Source organism: Triticum urartu, chromosome 2 (assembly GCF_003073215.2).
Source record: "Triticum urartu cultivar G1812 chromosome 2, Tu2.1, whole genome shotgun sequence".
NCBI classification, from domain to species: domain Eukaryota; kingdom Viridiplantae; phylum Streptophyta; class Magnoliopsida; order Poales; family Poaceae; genus Triticum; species Triticum urartu.
The window spans coordinates 441989149-442008867 of record NC_053023.1 but is presented as its reverse complement, the minus strand read 5'-3'; positions in this window follow the sequence as shown (position 1 = coordinate 442008867).

The following is a 19719-nucleotide window of genomic DNA, read 5'->3' as shown; positions in this document are numbered from 1 at the left end:
GTGCGGCTAAACCATACACCTATGACATACACATTCTCAAATGTGTACGTCCATTATACCTGGGGGCTTCTTGCACAGAAGCTTATGATTGTTATTTTCGAGCATCAAGCTCATCACATATGTGTTTTTCATCATATGTACCTTTTCTTCGCAATTATATGCATCGATATGACTTAATTTTTGGCCAAGCTGGGTTGCCTGGCTCCTGTGCTTATGCCCTACGTTCTCGTTAGTTCGGCTAGGGCATAAAGGGAGCACCTCCGCGATTGTTACTGCCGGGTCATCCGGACGTGTACCTCAAACTGGGTGAAGCCGAAAGCTAGCGTTCTTAAGGGAATATTCGGTTGGCGGACTAAAGATGTTTTACATTTTTTTCCACTATGAACCCCCAGATGTTACCTATACTGCGATGTTTTCAATCACAGTTCAGACATGCATATTAACGCATGCACACCCAGGGAAAGTAATCCTTAACAGAACTATTCTCTCTGGAAGATGTTTTTTACAATCAAAATGTAATATAACATAGCTAGCCGGATACAACTTGTCTGTTCAAGCAACTATGACCCCTACGCCTGGTTTCCATGCATACCCCGGTCTATTTTACCGCTCAAGTATTCGGAAACACTCCGCACCTTCAGGTCCAGAGGTCGAAGCGGAAAGGTCGGCCATGACAATCGTTTTACAATCCGGCTAGGAACAAATATATCAGGGACAGTACATAGTCACTTGGACTTAAAAACTTCCTCCTCTATACCGTCTAACAGGCTGTCTAGCTTACAATCCTGTTGGGAATATTTGGCAGCTACTTCTACTTGGTCATATACCAAATTAACGGGAATTTCATTCCCATCTGACCCTAGCGGTCCGACCCGGGCCATATGATTTGGATCAAGCTTGGTATACCGTTTTTTTACCATGGCCCAGGCCTCTCGTGCACCTTCCTGGAAGGCTGATATCTTCCATAATCGAATACGCCGTCGTGCCCCTTTGAACAGCTCCGCGAGCTCCATCATACCTCCTGGAGGAGAGGCGGATGGCCATAAAGCCTTGGCAACACTACACATTGCCTACCGAACTCGCTCGTGCATTTGGGACAACTCTTGTAGCAGGTCCCCTTGAGATCCGGACATTTCTTCCTCGGGACGGCTAGTCAGCATACCTACAGACATAAATCTGTCAGTTCCGGCCCTCGCCGAATTATAGGGAGGCAAGTTTAAAAAGCATACTGAATATGCCGCCTTGTAGCCTCCTATTCTCCTTGACGGCGTCAGCTAGCTAGGCTCGAACATCTTTTAGTTCTTCGCCCAGTTGGGTATGGGAATCCTGCAGCTTGTTCTTTTCATCCCTGACCTGCCTCAGCACACGTTCGCCTGTCGCATGTTGCCTTTTGGCCTCTTGTTCACCAGCCTGGGCGTCCTTCAGTTTCTCTCTTAGTTGCTCTACTAATTCTGTCAGCAGAAACACAACAGTGTTAATATAACTGGCATATGATTATACTTCTTTGTGCTGGGGAGAAACATTACCAGGTGGTGTCTCCTTGGATTTTTTTCCAATTCGGTGGTAGCCGCAGTTAGTTGAGTCTGACATTTTTCCAGCTCTTGCGACAGCATGCTATTCTTCTCCATAAGTGCCTAATTATACAATGATCCTTAAATCAGTTGTATCACCTGCTTTAAGTCTCGGGGGCTACTGGTGTATGATTATTAAATCTACACTTACCTTCATATCTTTTAGATGCTGGTCCGTGGCTCTGGCAAGCCCATCCTGAGAAGCTCGGATGTACGCATCGGCCAAGCTGAAAGCATCGAATGCCTCCTTTGAAAAGTTGGGGTCACGGAGAGCGGCCCTCCGACGATGATGATTCATGGCGCTCTCCACTTCAGAGTTCATGATGGACATATCGTCCAAATCCTCTGCGGAAGGACAGTTCAGCGCCGCTCCCATGTCAGCCCCCGTCCTTAGGGAAGGGTCTAAAACCTGACTAGTGGAGGCACGACCGGCAGAATCCCCGGACATAGTCCGGCGGACACTTTTCCTGATAGAATGCGGCGAATGGCATCACGATTTGATGTGGCGATCAGGAGATGTATTTTCAAAAAGAAAGCCTTACCTCTTTGATGAAGGTTCTGCTGTATTATCATTTGCCTTTCTCTTCGAAGACGTGCTCGGCGTGGGCGCCGCTCTCCTCGGAGATGCTTCTGGTGCACGTTGTGACATCGAGCGCCTCCCCTTTGGAACACGAAATAGTGCGGTGGGTGAGGCATAATAAGGAAACTCTTTCAAAGAAAGTGTCTCTTAAGTTACTTACATGCGAAGCAGGGAGGAGGCCGGGATAATCGTCGATGATGGGTACTTCCGTACCATCGTAGCTCGCCTGATAGAATACTCCATTCTCGAGCTCCACAAATATGTCCGGATCTTCTTCAAATCCGGGGTCAAGGTCCCGGTTGTGACCCTCCGGCTGGGGGCAGGGCTATGGATCCCCTCAGTAGCCTTCCGCCATTCCTGTTGCGAGTGGATAGGTTACTATCCATTAAAAATGATTCAGGGAGAGGAGTAAAATGGTGGGATTGCAGCTCACCCAGCTAGGAGGATTATACATGGAAAATCCATCTCGGCATTGGAGACGAGTGAACTCCTCCTTCTCCCCTTTGTAAAGTTTGGCCAATATTTTGGCCAAAGCGGCGGGGGGTTTCGGACCCTTCCGACCGCAACATGAGGCGTCATCTTCCCCATTATAGTGCCACATGGGAAGCCCTTTGTATTGGAGTGGTTGGAGCCCCGCACTATGGAGATCGCCATTACCTCGATTATTGATAATTCAGACTGGGCAAGCATCTTAATATTCCCCATCAACTGGCTGACTTATGCGATATCCTCCTCCTCGAGGCTCCGAGGGCGCCAGCTGTGGCGTTTCTTCAACGGGGCACTTGAAAATTCAGGGAGACCCATTTGGACTGGGTCAGGAAGAGCGACATCGTCAACATAGAACCATTCGGAAGGCCACTCTTCGGAAGCCTTCTTTGGGGTGCCGGACAGGTATCCGGTCCCGGTGATGCGCCATACCTCGGCTCCTCCCACTTCAAATATTGATCCCCCTTGATTACGAGGGACGAGGCAGAACAATTTTCTCCATAATTCAAAATGGGCCTCACAGCCCAGGAATAGCTCACATAGAGCGACGTAACCCGCAATGTGCAGGATGGAGGCGGGAGTGAAACTGTGCAGTTGGAGGCCATAATACTCCAGAAGTCCTCGGAGGAAGGGATGGATTGGAAATCTGATGCCTCTTAGTAAGAAGGGGATGAAGCATACTCGTTCCTCCCTCGACGGATTGGGGAAATTCTCCGTCTGAACCCCGCTGTTGAAGGACGTCAATCCTTCTTGGACGGGGACTAGATCCGTGGAGGGGGAAGAAAGCCCTGTTTTTGCAGCTTCGTCAGCTAACCGTGAGATATGGAACATCTCTCCCAATCACCTTTTTCAGAGCCGTGGGGACGAGAGGAAGAGCTGGGAGCGCTAGCCATGTTCGAGTGGTTCCTCCTAGCGAGCTCTGAGGATTTTTCCGCAGGGTGTGGAATGGATTTGAGATCTATTCTCTTTAAATAGGCACCTCTCTGGTATTGTTAGGGTGGTATGTGCAAAAATATCCTGGCCTCTCGTATTCGCTCGCCACGTGGAAGCTGAAGTCAGGAAGGCGTGGAAGCCGATGGCCGAGACATTAAATGGAAAAGCCGAATACTGCTCTTTAAGTTAGGGACTTTGAAGCAATCGGAGGGGGAACCCGCCTTGCAATGCCGAAGACAATCTGCGCGCCGAACACCTCGTCATTGAAGTCTGGTTCGGGGGCTACTGAGGGAGTACTGGACTAAGGGGTCCTCGGGCGTCTGGCCTGTTGGACATGGGCCGGACTATTGGGCCATGAAGATACAAGATAGAAGACTTTCTCCCGTGTCCGGATAGGACTCTCCTTTGCGTGGATGGCAAGCTAGGCGGCCGGATGTACTATTTCCTTTCTATGTAACCGACTTTGTACAACCCTAGGTCCCTCCGGTGTCTATATAAACCGGAGGGTTTAGTCCATAGAGACGATCACAATCAGATAGGCTAGACTTCTAGGGTTTTAGCCATTACGATCTCGTGGTAGATCAACTCTTGTAACCCCCATACTCATCAATATTAATCTAGCAGGATGTAGAGTTTTATCTCCATCGAGAGGGCCCGAACCTTGGTAAACATTGTGTTCCCTGTCTCCTGTTACCATCAACCTCAAACGCACAATTCAGGACCCCCTACCCGAGATCCGCCGGTTTTGACACCGACAATAGGGACGACGTAATTCTTGATAAAAGGCCCAAATCCACCTCTTTCAAGCCAGCTGACGAAATAGTCAAATTTCAAGTCCACCTGGGGGATCCCAAGAAAACAGCTTCAATTGGGGCACAGCTGGACCCGACGGTCGATGCCGCATTACGCGCGTTCTTGCGCGAGAACTGGGACATCTTCGCCTGGCACCCCTAGGATATTCCAGGAATCCCATGCGCACTAGCTGAACATAGTCTCAATATACTGAAGAGATACAAGTCGGTCAAGCAAACGCTCCGGCGATTTTCCGAACCCAAACGACAGGCTATGGGGGAGGAGCTACCCAAGCTACTCGAAGTCGGGTTTATCAGAGAGATCAAACATCCGGACTGGCTAGCAAACCTAGTCATGGTACCAAAGAAGGATAAATCCTGGCGCATGTGTGTCGACTTCAAAGACCTTAACAAGGCCTGCCCTAAGGACCCCTTCCCACTACCTCGCATCAACTAGATTATCGATGCAACCGCGGGACATGATTCACTGTGTTTCCTTGACGCATACTCCGGATACCATCAAATTAAGATGAAGGAATCCGATCAGGCCGTAACGGCATTCATCACGTTGTATGGGCCTTTCTACTTCAACACTATACCTTTCGGGCTCAAAAACGCCGGCGCCACCTACCAACACATGATTCAAACGTGCTTGGAAAAGCAAATCGGCAAGACTGTGGAGGCATATGTAGATGACGTAGTCATCAAAACCAAGCATGTTGAATCATTGGTGGACGACTTACGCCTCACATTCGACAACCTCCGAACATATGACATAAGACTCAATCCGGAAAAGTGCGTTTTCGGCGTTCCCGCCGGCAAACTGCTTGGGTTTATTGTCTCCAATAGAGGAATCGAAGCAAACCTAGCCAAAATTCGAGCCCTGTCACAATTGGCAACACCAACTGACCTCAAGCAGGTCCAAAAACTAGCCGGGTGCGTGGCAACCTTGAGCCGCTTTATTTCTAGATTAGGAGAAAAGGCATTGCCATTATATCGCCTGCTCTGACGCACCGACCACTTTGCGTGGACGGACGCTGCAACAGCCAGACTAGAGGAAATAAAAACTTTCCTAGCAAACAACCCCATCCTGGCTGCACCAAACGTCGGCGACCAATGTTGCTCTACATATCGGCAACTCACCGGGTGGTGAGTGCGGTGCTCGTCGTCGAATGAGAAGAGGAGGGACATAAATTCCCACTCCAAAAACTAGTATACTACGTATCGACGGTCCTTACACCATGCAAATCCCGATACCCGCATTATCAGAAGATAGCATATGCGGTCTTTATGGCATCCCGCAAGCTGCGGCACTACTTCCAAGAGTGCTCAATCGCGGTGGCTTCAGAAATACCACTCAATGATATTATAAACAACCGGGACGCCACTGGCCGGATTGCCAAATGGGCCATCAAGCTCCTACCATTCAAAATAACGTACAAACCACGTCGAGCCATTAAATCTCAGGTGTTGGCTGACTTCGTCGCCGAGTGGACAGAGGCCGAACTCCCTAAAGAGTACGACACGTATTCCAAGTGGGTGATGCACTTTGACGGCTCTAAAATGCTAGCCGGACTTGGGGCTGGTGTCGTCTTGACATCCCCCACAGGAGACACAGTCCATTATGTACTCCAAATACTATATACAGACTCAAACAATGCAGCCGAATACGAGGCCCTATTGCATGGTCTTTGAATGGTTGTCTCCATGGGCATACAAGGCCTTGAGGTGTGCGAGGATTCAAACCTTGCAATATCCTAAATAAACGGAGACTTCGACGCAAAAGATCCGAAGATGGCGGCTTACCGCGATGCCGTACTCCAAATATCAGCTCGGTTCGAGGGTCTCGAGTTTCATCACGTGGCTTGAGAGAGTAATCAAGCCGCGGACATCCTCGCTCGCATGGGTGCTAAACGCGACCCCGTCCCACCTAACACCTTTGCGGAAAGGCTCTTCAAGCCATCCGTGGTGTGGTCGGACGAGAACGGGAGCACTGACCCAGAGCCGATCATACCCCGAGATTCCAAACACAATCCCGATATCATCGGGGGGCTTAGGCACCAAAATAATACCATCGTCCCATGAAATCATGGCTGTAATTGAGCTCCCGGAGGATCAGACTGAGGCTTGTCGCATGGTTCGACGTTCGATAGCCTACAAAGTTCATGAAGGAGAATTGTACAAGAAAAGCACTACCGGAGTCCTTCAACGATGTATCTCCAAAGACGAGGGACGACGGCTCTTGGCTGAAATACACGCTGGTCTTGGCGGCCATCATGCCGCAGCCTGGGCCCTTGTAAGTAAAGCCTTCCGCACGGGTTTCTTTTGGCCCACAGCCCGGGCAGATGCACAAGACCTCGTACAGTGTTGCGTTGGATGCCATCTTTTCGCTAACCAAAGCCATATGCCGCCCACTGTCCTCTGAACAATCCCCATTACTTGGCCCTTTGCGGTCTGGGGGCTCGATATGGTCGGACCTCTTAAAGGGGGAAGCCATAAGAAGAAATACTTATTGGTTATGGTCGATAAGTTCACTAAGTGGATAGAAGCCAAGCCAGTTAAAACAGCTGAAGCCATACCAGTGATAGACTTTATATCCGGCGTAGTACACCATTACGGTGTCCCGCACAACATCATTACTGACAATGGCTCTAACTTTACAGCCGATGAGGTGAAAACTTGGTGCTCCAATTTGGGCATCAAGCTCGATTACGCCTCCGTATACCACCCTTAGACAAACGGTCAGGTCGAACGGGCTAACAGCATGATAATGAGCAACATTAAACCCAGACTAGTGCGATCTCTGCAAGAATTAGACAAACACTGGGTTGAGGAACTCGATTCCATACTCTGGGGGCTGCGGACCACGCCCAATCGCACGACTGGATATACACCTTTTTTCATGGTGTACGGTGCGGAGGCAGTCTTGCCTTGTGACATTATTCATGACTCACCTCGAGTGCGCACATATGAAGAAAGAGAGGCCGAGCTCGATCGGCAGGATGACTTGGACAGCCTGGAGGAGGAGCATGATGTCGCGAAGTCCCGTTCTGCATTCTATCAACAACAGGCTCGGCGATACCAAAGCAGAGAGGTACGGGCAAAGACTTACAATGTCGGTGAACTCGTTTTACGCCTGCCGGACAAGAAATAGGACAAGCTCAAGCCCAAATGGGAGGGTCCCTTCATTATAGATGAAGTTCTCACTGGAGGAGCCTATCGCATTCGCAATGCCTCGGACAATCGCTTGGAGCCACACCCACGGAACGTTGCAAGGCTCCGAAGATTCCACGCCTAAGTCCGAACATATACCTTTTTTCTTGTTCCTTCTCTTCTCCCTTTTACCGTTTTCCTTTTTTCTTGCTTTTATACGGATTCTAGCTCGTGTTTGGATAAACTGCACACCTAAGGGGTATACATCCTTAAATGTACATACCCCACAATGCCTGGGGGCTTCTTTTCACAAGAAGCTTATTATTACTATTTCTCTAGCATCAAGCTCACCGTATATATGTGTCTTCTCTTCGCCATTATATGCACCTTTATGACTTAAGTTTTTGCCAAGCTGGGTTGCCTGGCTCCTGCGCTTATGCCCTACGTTCCCGCTTGTTCGGCTAGGGGATAAAGGGAGCACCTCTGCGATTGTTACAGCTGGGTTATCCAGACATGTACCTCAGACGGGTGAAGCCGAAAGCTAGCGTTCTTAAGAGAATGATTGATCAGTGAGCAAAGGATGCACTGCCCTTGTGGCAATACAAAACCCCAGACTATAACGCGTACTATGATTTTTTAGCATCACAGCTGTGGTATGCACGAAAAACCACATACTAGCCCAGGGAAAGGAACCCCTAACGGAACTATTCTCTCTGGAAGATGTTTCTTACAATCAAATGTAATATAACATAACTCCCTGAATACAACTTGCATGTTCAAGAAACTATGACCGGTCTGCCTGGTTTTCGAACATACCTTGGTTTTTACCTACAGTATAGTATTTGGAAACATTCTGAATCCTAGGGTTTTCGGAGGTCGAAGCAGAAAGTCTGTCGATAAAAGTACATTACTACTTGGACTCAAAAACTTCTTCTTCCTCTAGACCCTCTAACAGGTTGTCTAGTCTACAATCTTGTTGGGAAAACTTGGCGGCCTCCTTCACTTGATCGTACACCAGGCTGACCGTGATTTCTTGTCCATCGGATCCTCGAGGTCCGACCCGCGCCATATGATTTGGATCAAGTCCGGTGTACCGTGTTTTTACCATGGCACATGCCTCCCGAGCACCTTCTCGGCATGCTGATATCTTCCACAGCCCAAAACGGCGCCAAGCTCCCTTGAGTAAATTCACGAGCTCCTCCATACTTCCTGGAGGAGAGTCGGGTGGCCATAAAGCTTTAGCAATGCTTCTCATTGCTTTCTGCGCTCGCTCATGCACCTTGGACAGATCTTGTAGCAGGTCGCCTTGAAATCGGAACACCTCTTCTTCGGGCCGCCCAGTCAACACACCTACAGAAATAAACTTGTTAGGATTCGCATCAGCGAACTATATGTTAGTAAGTTAAAAGGCATACTGAATATGCCGCCTCTCAGTTTTCTGTTCTCCTTTAGGGCGTCTGCCAGTTGGGCTCGCACGTCTTTCAGCTCTTCGTCGAGCTGGGTGTTGGCATCCTACAGCTTGTTCTTTTCATCCCTGGTCCGCGTCAGTATGTGTTGACCAGCGGCCTCTTGCCTTTCGGCATGTTCTTTGTCCGCATGCGCGGCCTTTAGTTTCTCTTCCAGCTGATCCGACGATCCAGCCATTGTCAAATGCAAACAGTGTTTATCTGCATAAGCATGACTGGCACATGATTATATTTTCTGGACAGCAGGAGACATTACCAGTCGGTGCCTCCTTGGACTTCTCCAGTTCAGCGGTAACAACAGTTAGCTAGGTCCAACACTGTTCCAGCTCACGAGATAGCATGTCGTTCTTTTCCGTGAGTATCTGATTATACATCGATCCTTAAAATCAGTTCCTTCAATTATTTTCAAGTCTCGGGGGCTACTGGTATAGGACTATTAAATCCTCACAAAAATGATCTTACCCGCATATCCTTTGAAAGCTGGTAAGTGGCTCCAGCAAGCCCATCCCGAGCAGCTTCGATATAGGCATCCGCCGAGCTGAAGGCATTGAATGCCTCTTCAGTAAAATTGGGATCCCTCATAGCTGTCCTCTGGCGCCGATGGTTCATGGCACTCTCCACTTCAGAGTTGGTGACAGACACATTATCTGAATCGCCAGAGAGAGAACAATCCGGCATTGCACCCGTATCGACTCTAGCCCTAAAGGCAAGGTCCGGGGTCGGATTGGCGCACATATGTCCGGCAGGGTCTCCAGATATAGTCCGATGAATGCTCTTCCTGAAATACAGCGCAGCAGAAAACATCACAGTCCGGTATGCTTGCCGCAGGGCATATTGAAAACCATCCCTTTTTTATGAAGGTGTGGGCTTGGAAGTATCATCGTTTGCCTTTCTTTTCGAAGACTCGCCTTTTGTCGGCGCCCCTTCTTAAGGGACGATCCCGATGCAGCGTGGCGAGATGAGCGCCGCCCCTTTGAAGCATGAGACAGTGCAATGGGTGAGGCACAATGGGAAAGCTCTTTTCGAGGAGATGCTCCCTGGGCACTTACATGGGAAGATGGAAGAAGGCCGGGGTAATCGGCTTCAATGGCCACTTCAGTGTCGTCGTAGCTCTCCTGATAGAAGACCCCCTCCTTGAGCTCCACGAATATATCCGGATCCTCCTCAAATCCAGGATCCAGGTCCCGAATATGGTCCTCCAGCTGCAGAGCGGGGTTGTAGATCCCCGCGGTGGCCTTCCTCCATTCCTGGTAAAAATGGTCGGGTTAAGATTGACTAATTGCGACTCAGGAAGAAGATTGAGTGAAGTGCTGAATTGAAAGCTTACCCATCTAGGGGGGTTGTACATGGAAAAGCCATCTCGGCACTTGAGGCGAGTGAATTCTTCTTTCTCCCCTTTATAAAGATCAGCCAACATGGCGGCCAGGGCGGTGAAGTTATCCGGACCCTTGCGCCCGTAGCTGGGTGTACCATCCTCCCCGTTATAGTTCCACATGGGGAGTCCTCTGTATTGGAGTGGTTGGACACCGCGCGTTATGGAAATCGCCATGACTTCAATTATGGACAGTCCGGATTGGGCGAGTATTTTTATCTTGTCCATTAAGTTCTTAACTTCCACACTGTCTTCCTCCTTGAGGCTCCGAGGACACCAGCTGTGGCGCTTCTTTAGTGGGCCATGGGAAAACTCGGGTAGGCCACGTCGGATTGGGTCCGAGAGGACGATGTCTTCAATATAAAACCATTCTGAGGGCCACTCCTCGGATGCCTTCTTCGGAGTGCTGGACAGATATCCTGTGCCGGCTATGCTCCATACTTCGGCACCGCCCACCTCGAATATGGATCCCTTTTGGGAGCAAGGGATGAGGCAGAAAAGCTTCCTCCATACCTCGAAATGGGCCTCGCAGCCCAGGAACAGCTCGCAAAGAGCAACGTAGCATGCGATGTGTAGAATAGAGCCTGGTGTGAGATTGTGCAGTTGGAGGCCGTAGTACTCCAGGATACCCCGGAGGAAGGGATGGATTGGGAACCCAACGCCTCTCAAAAGAAAGGACACAAAGCACACTCACTCCCCTTCTGAAGGATTCGGGAAATTTTCTGCCAGGGCCTTGCCGGTAAAGGATGTTAATCCTGCCCGAACGGGGACTAGATCCGCAGGGGGGAGATAGACCTGCACCTGGAGCTTGGTCAGCTGGGCGTGGGATACAGAGCAGCTCTCCCAATCGCCTTTTTTAGGGACGTGGGGGCGGGAGGAAGAACTAGGAGCACTGGCCATGATTGTATGGTTTCTTGAGGCATGTTCAAAGGATTTTCGCTTGCTATGGAATGGCACCTGAGATCCAATCTCCTTAAATAGGCGACTTCCGTATGCTGTCAAGGGGTTATCTGTAAAATTGCTTGGACCCTTCATATTCATTTGCCACATGGAAGCCGAGGCGGCAGAAGCACAGAAGTCGAGGGGTATGACGTTTAATGTAAAACCGGTATGTTTGAAGAATTCACCTCGCCACCACCGAGGATGCAAGGGCCAAATATAGCCCTTCAGTTCAGATGCTTTGAAGTATTCGGTGGAGGAACCCGCCTTGCAATGCCGAATACAATTTGCGCGTCGGACACGTCGTCATTGAAGACTGGTTCAGGGGCTACTGAGGGAGTCCTGGATTATGGGGTCCTCGGGCGTCTGGGCCATGTGACATGGGCCGGACTAATGGGCTGCGAAGATACAAGATAGAATGCTTCCCCCCGTGTCCGGATGGGACTCTCCTTGGCGTGGAAGGCAAGCTTGGTGTGCGGATCTGAATATTCCTTTCTCTGTAAACCAACTCTGTACAACCCTAGCCCCCTCTAGTGTCTATATAAACTGGAGGGTTTAGTCCGTAGGCCCAATCATAATCATACAGGCTAGACAACTAGACTTTAGCCATTATGATCTCGAGGTAGATCAACTCTTGTAACCCCTATACTCATCAAAGTCAATCAAGCAGGAAGTAAACATTGTGTCCCCTGCCTCATGTTACTCTCGATCCTTAGACGCACAGTCCGGGACCCCCTACCTGAGGTCTGGCGGTTTTGACATCGACATCGGGTCCAATGAAAATCTTTTGTGACAATACTGGAGCAATTGCCTTAGCGATGGAATCCAGATTTCACAAGAGAACCAAACACATCAAGAGACGCTTCAATTCATTACGCGATCAATTCAAGGAGGGAGACATAGAGATCTGCAAAATACATACAGATCTGAATGTTGCAGACCCGTTGACTAAGCCTCTTCCACGAGCAAAACATGATCAGCACCAAGACTCCATGTGTGTTAGAATCACTACAATGTAATCTAGATTATTGACTCTAGTGCAAGTGGAAGACTGAAGGAAATATGCCCTAGAGGCAATAATAAAGTTGTTATTTATATTTCCTTATATCATGATAAATGTTTATTATTCATGCTAGAATTGTATTAACCGGAAACTTGATACATGTGTGGATACATAGACAGAACAAAGTGTCCCTAGTATGCCTCTACTTGACTAGCTCGTTAATCAAAGATGGTTAAGTTTCCTAACCATAGACATGTGTTGTCATTTGATGAACGGGATCACATCATTAGAGAATGATGTGATGGACAAGACCCATCCGTTAGCTTAGCATAATGATCGTTAAGTTTTATTGTTATTGCTTTCTTCATGGTTTATACATATTCCTTTGACTATGAGATTATGCAACTCCCGAATACCGAAGGAACACTTTGTGTGCTATCAAACGTCATAACATAAATGGGTGATTATAAAGATGCTCTACAGGTGTCTCTGAAGGTGTTTGTTGGGTTGGCATAGATCGAGATTAGGATTTGTCACTCCGAGTATCGGAGAGGTATCTCTGGGCCCTCTCGGTAATGCACATCACGATAAGCCTTGCAAGCAATGTGACTAATGAGTTAGTTACGGGATGATGCATTATGGAATGAGTAAAGAGACTTGCCAGTAACGAGATTGAACTAGGTATGAGGATACCGATGATTGAATCTCAAGCAAGTAACATACCGATGACAAAGGGAATAACGTATGTTGTTATTGCGGTTTGACCGATAAATATCTTCGTAGAATATGTAGGAACCAATATGAGCATCCAGTTTCCGCCGTTAGTTATTGACCTGAGATGTGTCTCGGTCATGTCTACATAGTTCTCGAACCCGTAGGGTCCACACGCTTAACGTTCGATGACGATTTGTATTATGAGTTATGTGTTTTGGTGACCGAAGTTTGTTCGGAGTCTCGGATGAGATCACAGACATGACGAGGAGTCTCGAAATGGTCGAGAGGTAAAAATTGATATAATGGACAATGATATTTGGACATCGGAATGGTTTCCGAATGGTTCGGGTATATTTCAGAGAACCGAGGGGTTACCAGAACCCCTCGGGGAAGTATTGGGCCTACATGGGCCAAGGGGAGAGAGGAGGCAGTCCACAAGGGGTGGTCGCGCCCCTCCCATGGGGAGTCCGAATTGGACTAGGGGAGGGGGCGCCCCCCCCCTTTCCTTTTCTCCCTCTCCCTTCCCCCTTTCCCCCTCCATGAGAAGGAAAAAGAGGGGGGTGAATCCTACTAGGACTTGGAGTCCTAGTAGGACTCCCCTCTCCTTAGCGCGCCCCTGGTGGCTGATACGTCTCCAACGTATCTATAATTTTTCATTGTTCCATGCAGTTCTATTATTAATCTCGGATGTTTTATAATCATTTTATATCATTTTTTGGTACTAACCTATTGACATAGTGGCAAGTGCTAGTTTTTGTTTTCTACATGTTTTTACATCGCAGGAAATCAATACCAAATAGAGTCCAAATGCAACGAAACTTTACGTAGATTTTTTTGGACCAGAAGACACCTAATGGGCCAAGGCTACGCCTAGGGGGTGCTCCGAGGAGAGCACAATCCACCAGGGCACACCAAGAGGCCCAGGCGCGCCATGGTGGGTTGTGCCCACCTCGGGCGCCCCTCGGACCGCCTCTTTGCTTTATAAATACCCCAATATTCCAGAAACCCTAGGGGAGTCGACGAAAATCAATTCCAGCCGTAGCAGAGTCCAGAACCACCAGATCCAATCTAGACACCATCATGGATGGGGTTCACCGCCTCCATTGGTGCCTCTCCGATGATGCGTGAGTAGTTCTTTGTAGACCTTCGGGTCTATAGTTAGTAGCTAGATGGCTTCCTCTCTCTCGTTTTATTATCAATACAATGGTCTCTTGGAGATCCATATGATGTAACTCTTTTGCGGTGTGTTTGTTGGGATCTGATGAACTTTGAGTTTATGATCAGATCTATCTCTTTTTATATCCATGAAAGTATTTGAGTTTCTTCGATCTCTTTTATGCATGATTGCTTATAGCCTCGTATTTCTTCTCCGATATTTGGGTTTTGTTTGGCCAACTTGATCTATTTATCTTGCAATGGGAAGAGGTGCTTTGTAGTGGGTTCGATCTTACGGTGCTTGATCCAAGTGACAGAAGGGGAACCGACATGTATGTATCATTGCTACTAAGGATAAAACGATGGGGTCTATCTCTACATAGATAGATCTTGTCTACATCATGTCATCATTCTTATTGCATTACTCCGTTTCCCCATAAACGTAATACACTAGATGCATGCTGGATAGCGGTCGATGTGTGGAGTAATAGTAGTAGATGCGGGCAGGAGTCGGTCTACTAATCTTGGACGTGATGCCTATGTAATGATCATTGCCTAGATATCATCATGAGTATTTTAAGTTCTATCAATTGCCCAACAGTAATTCGTTTACCCACCGTTTGTTATTTTTCTCGAGAGAAGCCACTAGTGAAACCCACGGCCCCCAGGTCTCTTTCTCATATTATTTGCCTTCGCGGTCTATTTTATTTGCCTTTTATTTTCAGATCTATTAAACCAAAAATACAAAAAAATACCTTGCTGCAATTTATTTTATTTGACGTTCGATCTATCAATATTTACAACTCTCTCATGTTCGTTTGCCTATCTTAAGGCGCCGCTACCCGAAAGGGATTGACAACCCCTTTTACACGACGGGTTGCGAGGATTTGTTATTTATGTGCAGGTGTTGTTTACGTTGTGTTGTGTGGTTCTCCTACTGGTTTGATAACCTTGGTTTCATATTTGAGGGAAATACCTACAGCCGCTGTGCTGCATCATCCCTTCCTCTTTAGGGAAATACCAATGTAGCTTCAAGCGACATCAGTGGCCAGCCTCCTCCCCTCCTCCTTTATATACGTGGGCAGGGCACCCCTTGGAGACACACCAATTGTTCTAAGCCGTGTGTGGCATCTCCCTCCATAGTTTACTCCTTCGGTCATATTCACGTAGTGCTTAGGCGAAGCCCTGCGTGGATCACATCACCATCACCACGCCGTCGTGCTGATGAAACTCTCCCTCGACCCTCTGCTGGATCAAGAGTTTGAGGGACGCCATCGAGCTGAACGTGTGCTGAACTCGGAGGTGTCGTGCATTTGGTACTAGATCGGTTGGATCGTGAAGACGTTCGACTACATCAACCGCGTTAACCTAACGCTTCCGCTTTCGGTCTACGAGGGTACGTGGACACACTCTCCCCCTCTCGTTGCTAAGCATCTCCTAGATAGATCTTGCGTGATCATAGGAATTTTTTTGAAATTGCATGCTACGTTCCCCAACAAAAATACCTTGCTGCAATTTATTTATCTTTACTTTATTTTACACTTTTACTTATCTTTTATATCAATCTCTATCAGATCTCACCCTTGCTAGTGACAGTGAAGGGATTGACAACCCCTTTTTCACGTTGTGTGCAAGTGTTTGTTAGTTTGTGCAGGTGCATATATTGGGGACTTGTGTGTTCCTCCTACTGGATTGATACCTTGGTTCTGAACTAAGGGAAATACTTATCTCTACTTTGCTGCATCACCCTTTCCTCTTCAGGGGAAAAATCAACGCAAGCTCAAGAAGTAGTAGGAAGAATTTCTGACACTGTTGCCGGGGAGGATCTACATCAAGCCTACCAACTACCTATCGTAAACTCTCATCTCTTGCACTTACATTATTTGCCATTTGCCTCTCATTTTCCTCTCCCCCACTTCTAAAATGTTTTCAGAAAAACACAAAAATGTTTGCCTTCTTTTCAGTCCATCTTTTCATTTACTTTTTGCTTGCTTGTGTGCTAGATTGCTTGCTTTGCCACCATGTCTCAACCCAAAGGTCTTGATCTTTACTACAAAAAGTTGGAAGAAAATGAAAATATATAAAAAGTTTCATGTCTTTACAATTTGAGCATAATAGTTTATTTAGGAACGAACTTAAAGAAAAAATAAACTATGATTGAATATATCAATAAGGAGCTTGATGATGTTACTAAGGAAGTCTCTGGTCTTAAATCTCAACTTGCTCATATTGAAAATTTAGTAGGCCAAATTTCCGATAAGCAAACCACATTAATGAATAAGATGGCTCCTAAACCTGAATCTTAATTTGAATCTTGATGAAGATCTTAAAGTGATTGGTGTGACTCCTATTGAATCTTTGTTTGCTAATATAAAACTTGATAAAGAAGGGACTGGAGATGAGTCAACTTTAGCTAGAAGGCGTCCCAATAATTTGGAGGGTGAAGATCTTAATGAAAAAATTGATAAAAGTGGGATTGGCGAGGTCAAAACTTTAAGTAGTGATGAACCTACTCTTTTGGACTTCAAGGACTTTAATTGTGATAATTGTTCTTTGATTGATTGCATTTACTTATTGCAACCCATGCTTAATTCACCTCATTCTTATAATCAAAACAAGGCTTTTCCTAAACATATTGTTGATGCTATGATGAAATCTTTTGAATAAAAACTTGAGTTGGAAGTTTAAATCCGTAGAAAGCTTTATGATGAATGGGAACCTACTATTAAAATTAATATTGAAGATTATGAGTGCAATGCTTTATGGGATTTGGGTGCTAGCATTTCAACTATTCCAAAAACTCTATGTGATGTGCCAGGTTTCCATAAACTTGATGATTGTTCTTTAAATTTGCACTTAGCGGATTCCACTATTAAGAAACCTATGAGAAGGATTAATGATGTTCTTATTGTTTCAAATAGGAATTATGTGCCCATAGATTTTATTGTCCTTGATATAGATTGCAATCCTTCATGCCCTATTATTCTTGATAGACCTTCCTTAGAACAATTGGTGCAATTATTGATATGAAAGAAGGAAACATTAGATTTCAATTTCTGTTAAGGAAGGGCACAGAACACTTTCCAAGAAATAAAATTAGGTTACCATAAGAATCTATTATGAGGGCTACTTATGGATTGAATACCAAAGATGACAACACCTAGATCTATGCATTATGCCTAGCTAGGGGCGTAAAACAATGGCGCTTGTTTGGAGGCAACCCAATTTTATTTTGTGTTTTTTTGTTTTTCCTTATGTTCTTGAATAACTATGTAATGTTAATTCTGTAATAATTTTGTTTTAGTGTTTTAATTAGTGTTTGAGCCAAGTAAGACCTTTGGGATGATCTTGGGTGATACTTGATTTTGATTTTGCTGAAAAATAGAAACTTCTGCGCTCAGTGATGGAAATTTAGAAACTCACAGAAGCGTAATAAAATTCTGAATTTTCTACACGAGATTGATATACAAATCTCCTACGTTTTCCTAATTTTTTTAGAATTTTTGAGGTTACAGAAGTCTGGCTAAAGTCCATATTACTACAGATTGTTCTGTTTTTGATAGATTCTGCTTTCATTGTGTTGTTTGCTAATTTTGATGAATCTATGGGTAGTATCAGGGGGTATGAACCATGAATAAGTTAGAATACAGTATATATAACACCAATATAAAATTGGAATGAGTTTACAACAGTACCTAAAAGTGGTTATTTGCTTTGTTTCACTAGCGGATCTCACGAGTTTTCTGTTGAGTTTTGTGTTGTGAAGTTTTCAAGTTTTGGGTGAAGTTTCGATGGACTACGGAATAAGGAGTGGCAAGAGCCTAAGCTTGGGGATGCCCAAGGCATCCCGAGGTAATATTCAAGGACAACCAAGCATCTAAGCTTGGGGATGCCCCGGATGGCATCCCCTCTTTTGTCTTCAATCCATCGGTAAAATTACTTGAGGCTATACTTTTGTTCACCACATGATATGTGTTTGCCTTGGAGCATCTTGTATTATATGAGTCTTTGATTTTTATTTTTACACAATCATCCTTTCTGTACACACTTTTTGAGAGGGACACACATTAATCGTGAATTTAATAGAATACTCTATGTGCTTCATTTATATATTTTGAGATAGGTAGTTCCTCTAGTGCTTCACTTATATCTTTTTAGAGCACGGCGATGGTTTTATTTTGAAGAAATTGATGAAATCTCATGCTTCACTTATATTATTTTTAGAGTCCTAAAAATAGTATGGCAATTTTCTTAGGTTATGAATTTGGTCCTAATATGATGGGTATTCAAGAAGGATGTAACAGAAACTTTCATGTAGATCATTTAATATATGAGAAGTTTGATTCCTTGCAATTGTTTTGAGATATAAAGATGGTGATATTAGAGTCATGCTAGATGGTAATTGTGGGTTAATAGAAATACTTGTGTTAAGGTTTGTGATTCCCGGAGCATGCACGTATGGTATTACGTTATGTGATGAAGTTGGAGCATGATTTATTATTGATTGTCCTTATGAGTGGCGGTCGGGGACGAGCGATGGTCTTTTCCTACCAATCTATCCCCCTAGGAGCATGCGTGTTAGTGCTTTGTTTAGAGGGCTAATAAATTTTTGCACTAAGTATGTGAGTTCTTTCTAACTAATGATGAGTCCATGGATTATACGCACTCTCACCCTTCCACCTTTGTTAGCCACTCTAGTACTGTGCAACTTTCGTCGGTGCATTAAACCACCTTATATCTTTCCTCAAAACAGCCACCATACCTACCTATTATGGCATTTCCATAGCCATTCCGAGATATATTGCCATGCAACTTCCATCGTTCCATTTATTATGACACATACCATCATTCTCATATTGCTTTGCATGATCATATAGTTGACATAGTATTTGTGGCGCCACCGTTCATATTTTTTATACATGTCACGCTAGATCATTGCACATCCCAGTACACCACCGGAGGCATCCATATAGAGTCATATCCTTGTTCTAGTATCGAGTTGTAATTCTTGAGTTGTAAGTAAATAAAAGTGGGATGATCATCATTATTAGAGCATTATCCCATGTGAGGAAAGGATGGTGGAGACTATGATTCCCCCACAAGTCGGGATGAGACTCCAGACTTAAAATGAAAAGAGGCCAAAGAGCCAAATATATAAAAAAATAAGAGGCCAAAGAGCCCAAAAGAAAAAAAGGAAAATGTGAGAAAAAGAGAGAAGGGACAATGTTACTATCCTTTTTCCACACTTGTGCTTCAAAATAGCACCATGTTCTTCATGATAGAGAGCATCTTATGTTGTCACTTTCATATATTACTAGTGGGAATTTTTCATTATAAGACTTGGCTTGTATATTCCAATGATGTGCTTCCGCAAATTGCCCTAGGTCTTCATGAGCAAGTGAGTTGGATGCACACCCACTTAGTTTTCTTTTGAGATTTCATACACTTATAGCTCTAGTGCATCTGTTGCATGGCAATCCCTACTCACTTGCGCCAATATCAATTAATGGGCATCTCCATAGCCTATTAATTTTCCTAGTTGGTGTGAGAATTTCT